General features: G+C 37.7%; 1 protein-coding gene across 3 annotated transcripts in view; it reads right to left on the bottom strand.

Annotated features, from left to right (window-relative positions):
* The window catches only part of elfn2b (extracellular leucine-rich repeat and fibronectin type III domain containing 2b), a 101225-nt gene that overhangs the window by 63967 nt on the left and 18435 nt on the right, over window positions 1–18823 (bottom strand). For all 3 annotated transcript variants that reach the window (XR_014197753.1, XM_082138606.1, XM_082138605.1), the window contains exon 2: window positions 6489–6693. The gene's annotated coding sequence lies outside the window, so the exon portion shown is untranslated. The remainder of the gene's footprint in view (window positions 1–6488; window positions 6694–18823) is intronic.

The raw sequence follows: 18823 nt of genomic DNA, 5'->3' as shown, positions 1-18823 counted from the left end.
AAAGTTAGTTCATGCATTCATGACCTCGAGACTGGATTACTGTAATGCTTTATTAGCTGGTTGTCCTGCATCCTCAATAAACAAGCTGCAGTTAGTCCAAAATGCCGCCGCTAGAGTTCTTACTAGATCAAGAAAATATGATCATATAACACCGATTTTATCATCACTGCATTGGTTACCTATAAAGTTCCGTATTAATTATAAGGTATTGCTACTGACTTATAAAGCCCTAAACGGCTTAGCTCCAGTCTATTTAACGGATCTTTTATCACCCTATAATCCATCGCGCTCTTTAAGATCACTAAATTCAAGGCTTTTGGTCATACCTAGGATATCCAGAACCACCAAAGGAGGGAGAGCATTTTCACATTTGGCTCCAAAACTCTGGAATAGTCTTCCTGATACTGTTCGTTGCTCAGACTCGCTCTCCCAGTTTAAAACTAGATTAAAGTCTCATCTCTTCAGCCAGGCATTCATATAATCCTACAGTTCAAACTACAATCCGGCCTCTAGCTCATAAATGCCAGAGGAGAACTGGCCCCCGACTGAGCCTGGGTTCTCCCAAGGTTTTTTTTTCTCCATTAGGTCACCTGATGGAGTTTTAGGACACCATTAGGTCACTTGATGAAGTTTTTCGGTTCCTTGCCACTGTTGCCTTTGGCTTGCTCAGTTGGGGATATTTTGGGGATATTTAATTTAATTTTATCAATCAATAAATTCCTCTTGAAACAAACTTTGTTGTATTATTTTAATTTAATACTGTGAAGCTGCTTTGATACAATCTGTATTGTGAAAAGCGCTATACAAATAAACTTGACTTGACTTGACTTGACTTTTAATCTGTCTCTTTTGTCCACTTTCAACCACTTCTGTCCTGATTTCTTCTATGAGATGGTCTATGGGCGAGTTAATGTATGGGCTTTTTCAGATCAGATCATTTGATCAAATGGACAAAATAACCTCATTCAATTTACATATGAACGCAAACGGAGACAACGGAAAAACACATTTCTGCTCTGATAGCCTCAAGACGACGCCGAAAGTGGCGTGTGTGTGAATCAAAAATGGTGAGAGAACATTGTGCTTGGTACGTTTTTTGTCTTCAAACCAAACTTCCAAACATCCACTTGTGATCGGATCAACCAAAACACATCTTAATACCAGGTGTAAACAGGACCATTGTGTCTAAAAAGTAATATACAGTAATAAGAGTAATAAACTATTTTATTAAAAATAAGAGGTTTGTGTAAAACAGCACTTATACTTTAAATGATGATGATAGATATATACACACACTACTGTTTTAAAGTTTTTTTTTTATTAATAATTTTATTCAGCAAGCATTACATTGATGCAAAGTGACAAAATACATTTATAATGTCACAATATATATCTATTTCAAATAAATACTGTTCTTCTGAACTTTCTATTCACCAAAGAATCCTGAAGAAAAGTGTTATAAAAATTCTTCAACATTGATAATAATAATAAACACTTCTTGAGCAGCAAATCAGCATATTAGAGTGATCATTTGACATTGAAGGCTGGAGTAACGGTGCTGAAATGTCAGTTTTGCCACAGGTATTCTAAATTGTAATAATATTTTACAACTTTACAGTTTTACTGTATTTTTGATCAAATTAAGTATTTTTGAGCATAAGAGACTTTCATAAAAACCTTGCTGACTTAAATGGTATATGCAAATAAAGCTTGCTGTCTGAATTCCCCCTGATGGGAACCTGTCTTAGTTCCAGTAGGGAGGGATGGATAGAAGGATGTAATGGTAGCTCTTGTCCTTGTGAGAAGAGTCGGGCAGAGCAGGGGTGGAAACAGCACACTTAAGCACTGTTGTCAGGCAGTAATAACAGAGTTCCTGTGTTAATCGCTGTGGGTGGAGAGGCAGCCATTATGTTCTTCTCAACAGTACAGTCGCTATATACTCACATGACACACATAACCACACACACACACACTCCTTCTCACCCACTGTGTGTTTCTGTGCCTTTCCTAAAGGTCCTGGCTTAATGTGCTCTACATGACCGACCTTTACTGTCAACAGAGTGCCACAGCAGTCATTACAGAATAGCCATTTCACACATACATACACACATTAACCTCTCATGTGCCAAGCAAGGAGAGACACCTCACACAATATGAGTTTTCCCCCTGCAGTGATCCAGCCAGAGGGAAGATCAGCAGATGAGCCCTCACAGCCCCTTAAAAAACATAAAAAGGTCACCTGTGTCTCTAAACACACACCATCTACACCAGGGGTGCCCAATCCTGCTCCTGCCCATCGACTGTCCTGCACAGTAAATCTCCAACCCTAATCGAAGACACCTGCCTTTAATTTTCAAGTGATCCTAAAGACCTTAATTGGTTGCTTCAGGTGTGTTTGCTTAGGGTTGGAGATGAACTGTGCAGGACAGTCGATCGGCAGGAGCAGGATCTACACACTAACCACACAACCTCACTATCTGTCTCGCTTTCAGTGATTGCCTTGTGCTTTCTGTAGGGATGCACTGAAATGAAGATTCTGGGCCGAAATTCAGGATGCACTTGGCAGGAAACCTGAACTTTTTTTTTGAAGGTTTATCTTACGTCACAAACTAACCAATCACATCAACGTGCGGGCGGGCTTTAGCATATCAACTATTCTCTGAAGCAGTGGAGTGTCAAGAGAAGCCGGGTTATCCCGGTATATTTTTTTGTTGATATGAAAAATCATGTACATTTAGCAAAGAAATATAGCTGGTGAATTATCTATATTAAATATATTATAATGTTTTGATGAACTATATGACTTTTTTCACTGACGTTCTGAGTTGTTCAAAGCATTTGTAAGGATGCTGATTTTTAGGAGGCAGCTGTCTGACTCTGGTTAATGGGAACATGGTTTGTGTAACACTATAACACATTATTATTATTATTATTATCAACTGTTTGATAATGTAGTCAAGCAAAAGGATAATCATATTAACTACCGTTATGTGTCCAGCATTGTAGAGAGCAATACATTAAAGGCGTTTCCATTCTGATACATCGACCTGTAGACGACCATGTATGAGTGAGTGGAGGCAGGACTACTTTGCATATTCATAGAACCGCATATACTAAATGAAGCAAGGGTGTAGAGTTACATTCAACTATTGACTTCAGGGGGACTTTAAAAGTAACAAAGCTTTTTTGTGATTATTTGAGGGCAGGTGCACTACAAATGTTTAGTGACGTTTTGTTCACGCTGCACATCAACAGAAAACAGCACAGACTAAAAGAAGTTAGATTTAAGAAGTGAAAGTGAAAGTGAAAGTGAAAGTGAAAGTGACACATGATGGCCAAGTATGGTAACCCATACTTGGAATTTGACCTCTGCATTTAACCCATCCAAGTTAATGCACACACATTAGGAGCAGAGTAGTGAGTAGTTAACACACACACACTGCAAACATGGATACACACACCCAGAGCAGCGGGCAGCCTTTGTGTGGCGCCCGGGGAGCGATTAGGGGTTAGGTGCCTTGCTCAAGGGCACCTCAGTCATTTCCCACCGGTTCTGGAATCGAACCAGCAACCTTTGGGTTACCAGTTCAACTCCCTAACCACTAGGCCATGACTGCCCTGTCATGGTTAAGAAACCATATCATTTCCGATTAAAATCGAGATATTAATATTGTCAATCCAGAGTTAGTGTCCACACAGCTGACATGTTTAACTGTTGTAGCTTATCCACTTTGGGGCTGTTTACACCTGGCCACTTCATGTGTTTTCTCAGATCGGATAGCTATCTGATTTATCAAAACGATTCCATTTACACCTGGTCACATAAATGTGTTTTTGCGAAACGGATTTAAATCCGATCTTCAATTCCCGCGCTATATGCAGATTTAATGGAGTGTACGTCACCGAAAGCAAAAGATATGAGCTGCATTTTATTGATCATCAGCTAAAATTTCAAAGACCGCAATAAAAGAGAGCGGCAACAGCCCTGGTAAGATAATTTCGTTTCTTAAGAATTTACTTTTAATGATGATGATTGTGTGTTAAGCGTCTACGACTTACTTTCACTTTGATTTGCGATAGTTTGCACGTTGGCTTAATGAATAGATGCTCAGCTTCTCATCTGAGTGATGCGTGTTCCAGTAGCGTCGTCATATCTGGCTATAACATTACATATAGCCTATAACACGCTCTTACACGTTTATTTTTTTAGCATATTTGGGAGGAGTACAATTTACATATGTGGTTTCAACAACCAGATGCATTTACACTTGTCCAGTTTCGTCAGGAATGCGGCCCAGACCACCTCCTGAAGTGGTTTGAGCGATCGGATTCAAATCCGTCTCGAATGCGTTTCGGAGGCCATTTACACCTGGTCTTTTCACGATCGGATAGCTATCCGATCTGAGAAAACGCATGAAGTGGCCAGGTGTAAACAGCCCCATTGTGTGCACGAAATAGACACAGAACACAGTCAAAACATGCCATCGAAGAAGCGCTAATTAAACGTGTTTCGGTCACTGATTTTGGCCCTCCAAAACCATTTCGGTATTTTCGGTAGCCAAAATGTCGGTGCACTCTATGGCTTTCAGAAACTTTCCCTCAACTTATTATGAAATTAAACCAAAATGAGGAAAAAAGTAAAAGATATACATTATATTTATGCAAGTTTTTGTTAAGAAGGACATGAGAAAGCACAGTGTGTGATTTGGGGACTGTGATTAATGATCTGTCTTCATTAGGACTTAGGGGTTAAAGAGGGTCAAAGGTGAGCTCCAGTGGTCTAGACTCATAAAAGCCTCTCAATGCTATTGAGCTGACTGCCGTAAGCATGAGTGAGCAGGACCATTCGAGGGAGCAAGGCCATTTAGCCATTTCATTTTACCGTTAAAGGGGTCATGAACTGCATTTTTCTTTTCTTTTACAATGTTCTCTGAGGTTCACTTATAATGTTAAGATTTTTACATAAAAAAAACATCCTAATTTAGTTGTGATAGGCTATTTACACTGCAATTTCTGCTACCATTTGCCAACAATATAAAACATTTAAGAGTATTATATATGCGTTATAAGTCTTGGTTGTGGCAAAGGATGATAAAGGTTGACTTGTGTGTTTCGTGTAAACAGAATTATGAATGAGTGTAACATGGTTTGTCAGACTGTCGTTTTTTTAGGCTATTCATCGTTCATACTTTTCGATAAAGTGAAAAACATATAGGCCTACATTGTCATTTGCAGTGTTGTGTTTTAAAATAAAATGAGACGTGTAATGTCTTCCTGATGACAAAATAGATGATGTCGCTCTACTGAAGCTTTTATTCAGGATTACAGCGAATGGCTTAGATTAAAAAAACAATAAAAGTGGCGTTCTCTACTTGCTTCCGATAATCCAACGCATTAACCCCATAAATACCAAAGCAAAGGAAAGAACAGCAAATCACAATTATAGTTTTGTGTTGCGACATTACTGTCAGATCCAATATAGTCGGCAATGCATCATCTTTTATTTTCAGCGTCTCTGAAAAGCCTGCGTCGAACTGTGTCTTGTTTAAAAACTAATCCGCCGTATTAAAAAAAAAGTGAACAAATGAACAGTTTAACTTGTGCGATCCGACTTGAACTTAAAAATAAAGTTAATCCATGCTTTCCTGTTAGGATCATTAGGATGGCAATTTAAAGACTGTTTTTCCACAACTTGGCACTTCAAATCTTCTTGTAATTCTCAGAGGCATCTCTATCGTTCTGTTGCTGGAGAAATCCTGTGTTTGCGTCTCTCTCGTTTTTACTACTACATGACATAAACGAATCAGTGGAGGTAATGATGTAGAAGTAGGCGTTGATCTTCTTCTGCAGAGGTGACGTCACACTATGACGTAATAATGTAACAAAATCCGAAACTATTTGTTTTCTGAGCTTGGTTTCAATAAAAGCTTTTGGACTAACAAGGAAGTTTTAAGTTCTGAAACTTACAGGATACTTCTTATATGTCAATATATATATATATATATATATATATATATATATATATATATATATATATATATTGAGAAATATATATATATATATTTCTCAATTCATGACCCCTTTAAAGAGAGCAGAAATCATATGTGGGACTCTTAAAGCCACTGTATACTTCCTAGACCAAGTCAAATGAAAAATATTTTCTTTCTTGTGTGCCTGTATTTAAAACAGAAGAGGGCAGATATCTCTCTAAATAGTGTGAATGTGTGTAAGAGAGTGGAAATGACATGACAGGTCCATCATCATTTACAAAAACACAAACTACAGTGCCTGTCAGCCTGGGGCAGGTCTGATGCTTGTAAAAAAAAAAAAAAAGCAAACGGATGGAACAAATGCTTTTGCAGTGAATTTGTATATAGATAGTTTTTCATATGCACCATTTCAGAAATTTATCTGGAGCCTGTTAAACAATCAATACACAAAAAAGGGCCTAAAACAGTATCAATATAGTGTGACTAGTTAGCACTCACCTGTTTTCTCTGCTACACAGTTTATCTACTATAAAATGAGACTGTGGCAGTGTCTTCCTCTTGTTCAGCAGATCAGGTGTGATCGCAGTACCAGGTCTGTGGCTGCAGACGCCAAGTTTAATCGGTCCTGATGCTGCAGTATTTAAGCCTTGGTTGAAATCCACTTGTCGCAGGGAACAGGGGCTGGGAAACGATGCGCTCTGAGCTGTAGATAAGAGATGATGGGAGAAAGAGAGACAGTTAAAGAGCTGGCGCAACTTCTGAATAATGTTGTTTGCAGTGCTGCAAAACCCACTTGGTTTTCTTAATTAGCCTGAATATAAAAAAGGTGGCAGACTTGGCATTAAGGTGCTGCTGACAGGCAAATCTGGAACTACATTGTGTACTATATCTGTCATGGGGTTCTTGCTCTGAGTTCTCGAAAAATACCTTAAAAACAATCAAATGTGGTACAAAACCAGTACGTTCTCACTCCCAACTTGTCACATATTGATGCTTGGTCAAGACCCCCTCTGCGTCACTTTTTAACGCACAGTAGCACTTTAGAGTAAGTTTTCGACATGCAGGGTACTCCATTGTGTTCAGTTTTTTTGCCTTATGGGAAGATCAAGGTGCATTTCATTCTTTGCATTTTTAAAAGTAAAATTGATTTGTATAAATATTTAAACCCACTTCTCAACAATACAAAACACATAACAGGCAAAAAAACTATATAAAAGTATTACAAACAACCCATGTTGCATTCCAAGTCTTCTGAAGCCATACAATAACTTTATGAAGAACAAAGTGAAACTTACTTAATCACTGAATATAGTCATAATAGCCATATCTCATTCAAAAGATACACATGGACATTAGAATGACGCAATAGGTCACGAGACACACGAGAGCCAATGCTATTTCTCAATCAACGCTTCTTCGGGCAGCAATTTTTGAGACGTGATCACTTTTGGGTCTTTTCCTCACACAAATCAATTGCTTGGCCTCAGAACACAGAATATTTGTATTTTATGAATAAATTGTGACTGTAGTGATATCTGTGTTTATTTTATATTATACACAAATGGGTTTAGGGGTAGAGGTTGGGTTATATGCTCAAACATGGCAATGGCAAATTGGTGGCAAAATGGCAAATGGTCATAATGGCAAAATTACACCCCAATATATCTAATTTCATTTTGACAATAAAATTCCTTTGCCCATCGCCTGTGTATGATATACCCTGCACGTCAAAAAAATGACGACAAAGTGGTACCTCGTGCTCTAAAAAGCGTCAACGTGACAAGTTGAGAGTTAGAATGTGTTGACAAAACAGAACCAAGTAACACAATCAACATAATACAGTTACAAATCAAATCTCCAGACTCATTCCAGAAAGGCGAGAGAGATAAGAGACAGAGGACCATTGGAATATTTTGCAGAGACAGAATGAGGGATAAGAGTGGTGGAATGAGCCGGAGGATATCAGTGCATTGGCTGACTGGTAGCTGCTGTAATTTAACAAGCAAAAGTTCTGGTATTGGTATTGGAGAGGGAAGGTGGGAGAGAGAGGAATGATGGGGCAGATCTTTCCATCAATCACACACCCAAATCAATGAGTCAGGCAACCGTGAGCAGAGTCAGAGGAGATGTAAAGATTCAGAGGAGAGAGACCGGAGATGGATGTGGAATGAGAAAAGAAAGAAAGACAGAGACTTATCTGTGTATATCTGAGTACTTCTTTATGGTCATTGACTTCATTCAAGTAATGTTCATTCACATCCTGTTTATTTTTAATTTTATTTAGTTTTATTTTAGTCCTATGTGAAAGGGTAAAGATTTTGCGAACAAATTCAAAAATGGTTTCCAGATTTACCCACACTGACAGATAATAAATAATTATTTCAAATAAATACATTAGACATAAATAGGTCAGAGTATTGAAGGAGATTCAATGCTCTGATAAGCCATTTAATTTAGTTCTATATGCTATATTTTGTTTTTTAATTAATTCCTCGTTTATTTATCTGTAGACATTTTTTACGTTGTCCTTTTATTTTCCCCATAATTCATATGAGCTAATGAATTTCCTATGCTGTCTTGGGTTGGGTATCATTTCAATTTTAACGATTCCGATTCTGCTTATCGATTTTGATTCCCAAATTCAATATCAATAAGGTAATAAAAAACCTTAGATGTCCACATTTATTCTAATTCTTATTGCAAAACATTTCATATTAGCTGAAAACCATGAACAAAAATCAACAGGCTAAGGAACACTTACAACTTTTGTCTTTAGTTTAAAAATACCATATAGCAAAAACAACTAGCCTAACTAATATACATTTCAAGCATTATTAAAGACAAGTAAATACTCAGTAATAATTAACAAAGAAACAAATTAGCAATCGCACAAATAAATACAACTGAACAAAGACACGACTGAAATAAAGACACGGCAGCCATTTTAAGTCCACAAGACTGTAAGTGCATTATGAAGTGTGCCATTTGGGACAGGGCCAGTATCGTGCACTATTCAGTATGAGAGGCGGCTGTCTGTGCGCACGTTTTGGATGTGTGTACAGTACAGAAATCAGCGCGTGAGTCTTCTTGCTCTTGAATGATTTAAAATCACTTTTCTGTGCACACGTTTTGGATGTGTGCGCAGCACAGAAGTCAGCGCTTGGGTCTTCTTGCGCTTGAATGGTTTCAAGTCATATTAAAATGCATTAAAGTGCACATTGATAATTGATAAGAGGAATATGCATTTTAATTTTATAACAATATTTTATAATTTCCGATTCCTGAACAGAATTGGAATCGATTGCCAACCTTAATGTTGTCTGCACCTTTACTATAAGCACTAAGTACTTGTGCAGTTAAGTGCACTTAAAGAGAGTACACTTTCATGACTATATTATTTAACACAATTAAATAAAAAGTGCACTTTGTAATAATGTCACATTTTTTAATACTTTAAAGTACATTTTAAATCATATTGTAATATTTTTTGATGCATCAAAGTACACTTATTTTGATGACTTGAGCACATGTAAAGTATTTAGTATAATTTAACTGTGGTGCGTTATGTGATAAAGTTCATATATTTTAAAAGTACTAAATTGCAACATCATCATTACAAAACGTGTATTTACAGATATATTTAAATATATGACAAGTTTCAATAGAAATTACTTTAAAGTATATCTTATTTTTCCATAAATGCTTGTCAGTACATTCAGCAGAAATAAAATGAATAATTTAACCATAACCACTTTAACCATATATTTCAAAGACAATAATTACGAAATTACATACAAAACGCATTCTAAAGTTCATCAAATTGCATTTAATAGAAATTTAAACTAATGCATTTTCATGTATTTGCAATTAACATGCATTTAAGTGTCATTACATTCAGTCCATGCTTAAGCATGTTCTTTTAAAGTAAATTATTGTTGTAATAAATACTCTTTCTAAAAGTATGCTAAAGTGTACATCTTTTTCACAAGGTCTCTTAGTTTTGTTTGAACAGCTCTCAAATCTCATATTCAAATATGGTAAATCAATACACAACAATGCCAAGAATCAAGGAATAAACTTGTTTTATAATACTTTACAGTGCTTTAAAAAAAAAAATGTATATAGAACTTGACTGTCACTGGTCACCATTACTTTTCATTGAATGGAAAAGAGAAGCACGATCATCCTGCCTAACATGTTTTGTGTTTAACAAAAGAGAGAACATCATGTCTACAACAACAAAATGATGATGAGTAATTGACAGCTATATTTTGGGTGAGCTGTCCCTTTAACAACGACGCCAATCAAGCATTGTTGACTCTGACAAGGTCCACGGCAGACATGACTTGAGGCAGGTAAACGGAGGGAGAGAGAATCAATCCACAGTGGAGGAGGAGTAAAATAAGGCAGAGGTTGTGTAGGAGGATCGCTCTCTATTATGCTGTTGTCCCTGGCAACAGCCACTTTCTCTGTCTCTCTCGCTCCTTTCTTCATCCTTCTCTTCCACACCTCCTCTTCCTCCAGCCTCTGCTGTTCACCGTTAGCCTTTTCTGTTTTTGGCCTCAACCCCCCTCACTCTCACTGCCTCTATCGCTCACGGCCTTGCTGCTAATACGCCATATTTGCTTTTTCTATTTCTACGCCATCATGTTCATTTTTGTCTCAATTCACTCTCTCTCTCACTCTCGGTCCGTGAGTGCAGTGAGTTAATGAGTTCTCAGTTGTCTCACAGTGGCACTGAAGGGAGGAGAGATTGTCAGTCAGTCTGTGCATCTCTAACACACTAATCCTTGAATTTATCTGCGCAGACATGTGCACTGGCACAGCATACCATGCTCTCGCTCTCTCTCTCTCTCACACTCATACACACGCATATTCGACCTGCACACCCACTATACTGCCGCTGACACTCTGTATCACGGTAAATAAACCGTGCAAGATGCCTCTCAGCCAAGGTCTCAGTGAGAAACAATAATATACTTGGTAAAATGTTGACAATAACAGCCAGGCAAGAGCTCTAGGAATCCATCGCAGTGCTAAAGGTGTCTGTTATTACAGGGATTTGACTTCTTGTCTGAGTCCTGATCTGTATTTTGGCCCTCTGCTAGCCACAAGCAAAATAACTTCAGTCGCACTGTGATTTCCAGACAAATCAAATCTCGGACCGCTGCATAGGTATGTTTATTTCCAACGTTGTGAACTTTGTTTTGGCTTCTGACTTCTGTCTGGTACCCTGCGGCCCCCTTCAGTCTCTGTTGCGTTCTTTATTTTGTTCTCTGTCCTCTTTGAGAGTGAAATGTTGAATTTTCAGCAACAGTGCATATATTTCAACCACAGCTCACTGTGCTTTAAAGGGTCTTTGTGTTAAAATGACCACAGAGAGTTCATATGCGGTGCTGTGTTAGATATGGCTGTTGGACGATGAACAGATCAAAGAGCTCTTTATACAAATGGTCAGGTTGAGAATGTACATTGTGCTCTTTGTGAGCCTGAAGTTGTGATTTTACACATGCTCCCTAAGATGAGAGATATATAGACCCAAGTGTGTGTGGACCTTTTGTCAGGGTCTCAGAAGAAACATGACCTGCATGTTGAAAGACTCAGAAGGTCCAAATTCCCTCGAAGGCAACTCGTTATTCATATTAATTATGTCATTAATCTAACCAGCCTCAATTTTTCCATCTCAGATCAATGACTATCGATAAGGTCTCAGTCTGCCCAAGGCGTCAGTATCATTACACCACCTTCTGCTGTCTCAAACAAGGCTGTTAAGTCTTAATGTTACTCATGTGACTTCGACTCAATTTTAAATGAACCTCCTGTTGATGTCTCTGCTATTCAACCAAAACAATTTAATTCCTAGGGTAATAAATGGGATCATTTTCCTTTATTTTTTAGGATAAATTTTGAAGTGATTACCATGGGTGGGCGAATGAGAATTATGACAAACTTGATCATCATTCTTTTTATTTTTTTATTTTTTTATTTTTTACATAGGATCACATTTACATCCCAAAAGTAATTCATTTACACAGAACAGAACCAAGGGATGCCCTCATGAGCTGATCATTATTTTCATGTTATGGCCAACTATACCAATATTACAATTGTATTCTATGTTGACTAAATAAATAGTAATGAATCGTATTTGTGTAAAATGAGTCATACAGGTTTAGAAAATTTTTGGGTGGACTATCTCTTTCAATATCCAATACTTGTATTAAGGTACTTGTTAATTTTAGTGCAAAAAATATAGCCTAATACTCACCACTTCTATGTATGGTGAAACAGGACTAATGGTGGTTGATCACACAGAATAGCTTCTCAGTGGTTTCCTATCAATTTCTCTTTCTTGGAAAAATGAGGAACAGAGTTTCTGACTCAGAAGACCCAATGTTAATTGGCTATTATTGTCCAAATTCTCAGCAGAACAAAACTAAATTGCAATAAGTCACTATGTTCATACTTCAGCTAATGACTACTGCCTCCTGTTAGCATGGCTCGCAGCTGCAGTTAAAGTGATTGATGTGCCCTCTGTATATTTAGACGAGTAACAACACAGCTGTTATTATAACTTGTTCACCCTGCTCACAAACACAAAAACCAGCAGGCTGCGGCAAACGATTCAGCAACCAGACACAATGTTGAAGTGAGCAGCGATTGTAAAATACTATGAGCTATAAATGACAAATGTCCTGTTCTTTGGCCCAAACAAGCATCAAAAACAAACATTGTAATGTATTTAAATATTTAGGGTGATAGTCATATGAAACAGAAATGTGTAGTGTAAATTCTATTGAGAACGATTTTAGCAGGATGCAAATTGCTGATGGGCAACAGCAGCATCAAAGGTTTGTTAAATCTGATATAATTACGAGCTGCTTCAATTCCTGAATGCAAATGTTTCTTTTCAACACATTGGCATCTTAAAGGGATACTCCACCGAAAAATGAAAATTCTGTCATCATATACTCACCCTCATGTTGTTTCAAACCTGTATGAATTTCTTCCTTCTGCTGAACAGAAAGGAAGATATTTAGAAGAATGTCAGTAACCAGACAGTTTTAGATACCATTGACTTCCATAGTATATATTTTTCCTACTATGGAAGTCAATGGTATCTAAAACTGTCTGGTTACTGACATTCTTCTAAATATCTTCCTTTCTGTTCAGCAGAAGAAAGAAATTCATACAGGTTTGAAACAACATGAGGGTGAGTATATGATGACAGAATTTTCATTTTTCGGTGGAGTATCCCTTTAAATCATCTCAGATTAGACCAGGTCCCCGCTGTTTACCTCCTCTCAACTTTCACTGTTTAATAAGGGGATAGAATCACATTGGCAATATTTAGCTCAGTGCTTAGGTTTTTATTTTATTTTATTTTTTAGATTTCGTGAGCTTAGAATTATAAGGTTCTATCTCCACTTTTGGTCAAATTGAGTTTTTGACATAATCTGATCCATTAGGTGTTTATTAATGCCTGTGTGGTGTTATTTTTGTAAAAAAAATATTTTGTTAGTAGTTATTAATAAAATAAAAAGGTTCCATCTCTCCATTGCAAGCTGGGGTGTAAAAACTTTGATGCTCAATATCTCAGAACTACCCTAAACGGAGATAGAACCTTATAATTCTAAGCTCACGATTTAACATTTGAACTTTTACATTTATTTTATTATTCATCATTGTACATGCAACACTTATTTCATGACCAATATAATTAATTGAAAACTATTTTTTAAAGGATTTACTGTAAAATGTGCAAACAACAACTGAAGCAAAGAGGTTTAAATGGACAGGTTAACAAGGGGCTGACGAGGGACAGGTGTTGGTGATTAGATGTCATGAGAACTAATGAGGGTGACTATGTGCAGAGAATGTCTAATAGGAAGAGAATTGGCACTCTCTGGTTACTTCCGGTTTCTGGACTGGCTGCAGTAACACGTCTCTGTCCATGCGGGGGCGCTCGCAGGCGAGTGCAGAATGAATGGGAGTCTATGGGGTTTCACCCCCAGAATCCACTTTATGCTATGTATTGCTATGTGGCAACAAACAAGGTACAAGCAGAGCCCGTCTTCAGAGAGCCTTAGCACTTCCTATTAGCCCCATTGTATCGATCTTGGTTGCAGTTCCATTAGAATTCCACTGGAGGTGATCGCGGGCGAGCGCAGACTGAATGGGAGTCTATGGAGCTAGACGGCTAAATGTATCTCTTTCTCCTGCTTGTCGTTGAATCAATGTAGATTTTATTGTTGATTCTGCAAGTTCAATATAGATTATAGTCCAAAAGTCGAATGAATGAGTACTTATGTCCTTTTGATTTCTTACAGGTTGGGCGGTTGTTGGCCGGAACACGCTAGCATTCTGCTAATGAATGCTGGCTTGGTCAGTGACGGACTTGCGACTGATTACGACCAGAGACCCCGTTTGATGGCACCTGAAGCTAGAACTCTTTGTAACTTGTGTATTAACCGAAAGAGCCTTAGCTCAAATAGCAGCTGGTGTTATCGTTGCCGATGCCACGAGAAAGGAAGCCATGAAGCGGAAGTGCCGAAGTGACTCAGAAATTGCCGTAAAGCAGCACCTCTGGCAGTATGAAATATGTCACGTCATCACATTTTTTTTTAGGATTTTTAGAACAGATAAGTGAACTTAAAAATGCAATTTTCAGCTGAGTGTATTATCTTATCTTAAAACACAGAAACAATGGAAACTAAGAATACACTTCAACATAAAAGTCCTACAAAAGACAAGACACAGTACAGGGATCGTGACAGATACAAGATACATGGAAATTCCATGGACAATGGTCAATTATTCAGTTTAGTATCATTGTACTTGACTGCTCAGTGCTGACCAATGTGAATCAAGTGTAATAAAACAACAGTTTAAATTATGCCTGTTTGATTATTATGTAGTCATTATGGGGCTGTATGGCTGTTTCGCAGTAGGTGAGGATAGACTGCAGTTAAAAGAAAGAGAGAGAAAGTGAAAGTGCTGAAATGCTTAGGGAAAGCAGCAGGGTGGTTTTTAGCAGCAGTCAAACTGAGGCCTGCAGAGAAAAGCAGTATTTTTCCATCTGCTAGTTGAGCGCATGGAGCACCCGAGTCATCAGGTGTCTTAAAAACACACACATAGGCGATACCCTCACTAAATACACACATCACATTTGAAACTGTTCCAATATACAGGCCGATGTCCCAAATGTTTATAGTCATTGTTTATTCATCCAGCTTTGCACCCCGGACTCAAGCCTTCTGCTCTGATGGTGACTCATTAACTACCTGCAGAATTAACCCTGCATTTGCCCCGCACATTACAAGGTGCAGTGGGAGACGTACAGAAAAACAATGAGAACAGAGTAAGTGAGAGAAAAAGTGAAATACAGAGTGACTCCCTAGGTATGTACTCCCTTTTTGACCACAAGGAGGTGCATCACACTGGACAATCGAAACCACAAAGAAGGTGTGTATATCCCACACGCACCCTAACTGGGCAACGTTTCGACCATCAGGTCTTCATCAGGCGCAATCGGGTGCCTGATGAAGACCTGATGGTCAAAACATTGCGCTTTCAATAAAAAGTTGTTTAGAGTTGTTGTTTCCGTTGTGATGTTCTATAAAAAAATTCAGTTGTATTGACAATTGAACATTTAAGATGACTTTGGGAAATCAGTAGATGCAAACAGAGAAAAATAACTGCAGAAGTGGAGGAAAGGAGTGAAAAGTCTATTAAAGGATAATTCCGGTATTTAGCACTTTGAGTCTCTTTTCTGGTTTGTTTTGGATGAACTAGAGTGGTGGACACAGAAATTTTGACGATGGGTCCTGTCTCGACTTTTTGACCGCTTCAGAGTGGCTGTCTATGGACATGCACGAACATGTCCTTAAAACAACCCTTAACGTTCGTTTTCAAAACTGTGCAACTCACCGAGTGGTTAGTGGTGTTCGTTGATGATTAAAAACAAGTAGCGTAGCAAAATACAGTTTCTGTCGTGTTTTATTTGGCATTTTGTAAAATCCCATTGATTTCTGTTGGAGGACTCATTGCTCGTTGATATTACTGCGCTTCAGACTCAAATATCGAGCGGAAGTTTATACGCGGTTGTGAGGTATCTGAAAAAATAGTTCCACTATAGCAAATAACACAGATTGAAATAATATACATTGCGCCGATATATTTGTTTTTAATCATCAACGAACGCCACTAACCACTCTGTGAGTTGCACAGTTTTGAAAATGAACGTTAAGGGTTGTTTTAAGGACATGTTCGTGCATGTCCATAGACAGCCACTCTGAAGCAGTCAAAGGCGATTCTAAACGAGTCAAAAAGTCGAGACAGGACCCAAAACAAACCAGAAAAGAGACTCAAAGTGCTAAATACCGGAATTATCCTTTAAGAATTGCCCCGCCTCAAATTTTATTTTTCCTTGACTGCATTTAAATAGATTTCGTTCCCTTATGTGAAGTCGTGGTCACAAGATAAAATATGTTGTTCTCTCAGCATAGGATCTCGAGGCCACGACTTTACATCGCTTGGCCACAACATAAGGATGTTGGGTAACACTTTAGATTACAGCCCGGAAAGGCTTGCGGGATTTATAGTGTACCTATAAAGTACTTACATGTAAGTATAAGGGAACAATATGTAAAGTTTGGGGAATAAAGGGGTAACAACCAGGAGAATAAAAAAATTATTTATACTGTAAGTATTATAGAACTAAGGGGTACTTATTCTACTAATAGCACAACAATCTAACATTTGGGAGCAATTTAGCAAGAGCATACACTGTTGTTTTTGTAATAATGGTGTACCAATACACACTGTATAGGCTTTTTTTTATTACAGGGTAGATATGTATGTATTTATACAGTAATCTTTTTAACAAAAGTGCACAAAAAACTGAAACTATATACTTTTGCTTAAATATTGGGGAAAGATATTCTCGTTTCAAGTAATGGTGCTTGTTACCCTCTTTTTTTTTATGTAGTTGGGTTACAGGGTTACAAGTGTGACATTGCTTGCCATAAATTAAAGTGGTGCTCGTTACTGTCACATATTGCTCTGATCCAAATGCAGTTTTATTGAAAGGGTAATCCACAATCGTAGTCGAAAACAGGCAAGAGGTCAAAGCACAGTAAATCAGTCCAATCAAACAAACAAACACATCCAGAGGGTGAGACAGGAACAGGAAAACCAGGACACAGGCAGATATCAAGAACCAGGAACATAGAAAACAGTGGAATTACTCAGAAATGCAGTATAAACACTAAATAAGACTTCGCAGATAATGAATGAGAAAACAGGGCTTATGGGGTGAGCTAAACAAGGTAATGACATACAGGTGGATGTGATGAGCACTGATGAATCCAGGCAGAGAATTATGGGAGATGTAGTTAGTGAGGGAATGACAAAAGTCTGATGTGGAGTGCCCTCTGGTGGCTCTCAAGGGCACTCCAGCTGGTGACTGTTACAGTTACCCTCTTGTTCCATGTAGTTATAATATATACACACAATCTAATATCACTGACTCGGAAACCTTTATTTGGAAAAACAACTTCATTCAAAACAGATTTACAACACTTTACATATTGTTCCCTTGTACTTACATGCAAGTACTTTATAGGTACACTATAATTACCTAAAGTTACGCTGTAAATTTGTCTTAATTACACAGTACTTTCCGGGCTGTAATCTAAAGCGTTACCAGATGTTGTTACCTCGAAAAAATGTACACAACTTATTATCATGTTCCCAAGAGTTTATATGTCGTGGCCACGACAAAACTAAATGAACTGAGCATGTCCCGGTACGGTCACCGTAGTTTTGTATTATGAAAGACTGTACTTCTTTTCAGATGAATACATGATTAAACCTCACAGAGAATAACATCCATAAGTCTGTGCTGAGACATTACAAGCAGCCTGCAGGATTTGTAGGGTTCACAATGCCACTAGTTTATTTAAGCCAAAAGCAGATGTAAAATCACTGTGCAGAAAACTAGGTTGTAAATTAATTAACAGAATAGATCAATATAGTTGGCCATTCAAAACATATGATTGTATAAAAAGTAGTAAAAATGCAGTTAAAAGAAAAGTATTTTTGAATACTTCAGAGTAATATAATGCAAACTACTCAGCTCTTTGGATAAAACACAATAACATCCCACACAGTATTTTACGGTTTCAAAATCTGAAATGTCAAGAATATGTACTTAAGATGGTAATCAATTTTAAGAGAATCAACAGATACTCAAGAAGTGTATGGTTGCCTCAATGTTCTGAACTTCTTTTCCGAGTTTTACATTGTTTACTTATATTTAAGGCCCTCTAACTGCATGCATTTTGCGAATGAATAACACGCCATTAATGCTTGAATAACACGCCACGTCTCCTTCCTTTAATAATAATAATAATGTCTAATGCGGTGGCTGTGATATTATATAAACCAACGTCCGTTGCCGTGATTTTTGAAATGACTTATCTTGAGAGAAAAAAGGACGTTTTAGTCGCACATCGGTTAATGGAAACGCCGTCATTTCGCAATAGTTTTTCATAGATATTTAGATAATAGCGCAAAACATTTGCGCACATCTGTAATGGAAACGCGGCTACAGGGAAGTTTTGATTTTAAGTCGGCAGCTGCACAATTCAGCACTGCAGAACAGCGTAAAAAGTAGCCGAAAATGACGCGAGACAATGTTATAGGCCTAGTCATTTGTTTGTTCCAGTTCATTTGACAAGGAGTCATTTCACGGTGGCCAATTTAAATGTTACCAGCTAAATGAGTGTATAATTAAGTTCGCTTGAATAAAAACAATAGGCTACTATTCA

The sequence above is a fragment of the Leuciscus leuciscus genome (assembly GCF_965113295.1).
Source record: "Leuciscus leuciscus genome assembly, chromosome: 1".
NCBI lineage: Eukaryota > Metazoa > Chordata > Actinopteri > Cypriniformes > Leuciscidae > Leuciscus > Leuciscus leuciscus.
The sequence above is the reverse complement of the archived record's forward strand: the minus strand, read 5'-3'. Positions and strand labels throughout refer to the sequence as shown.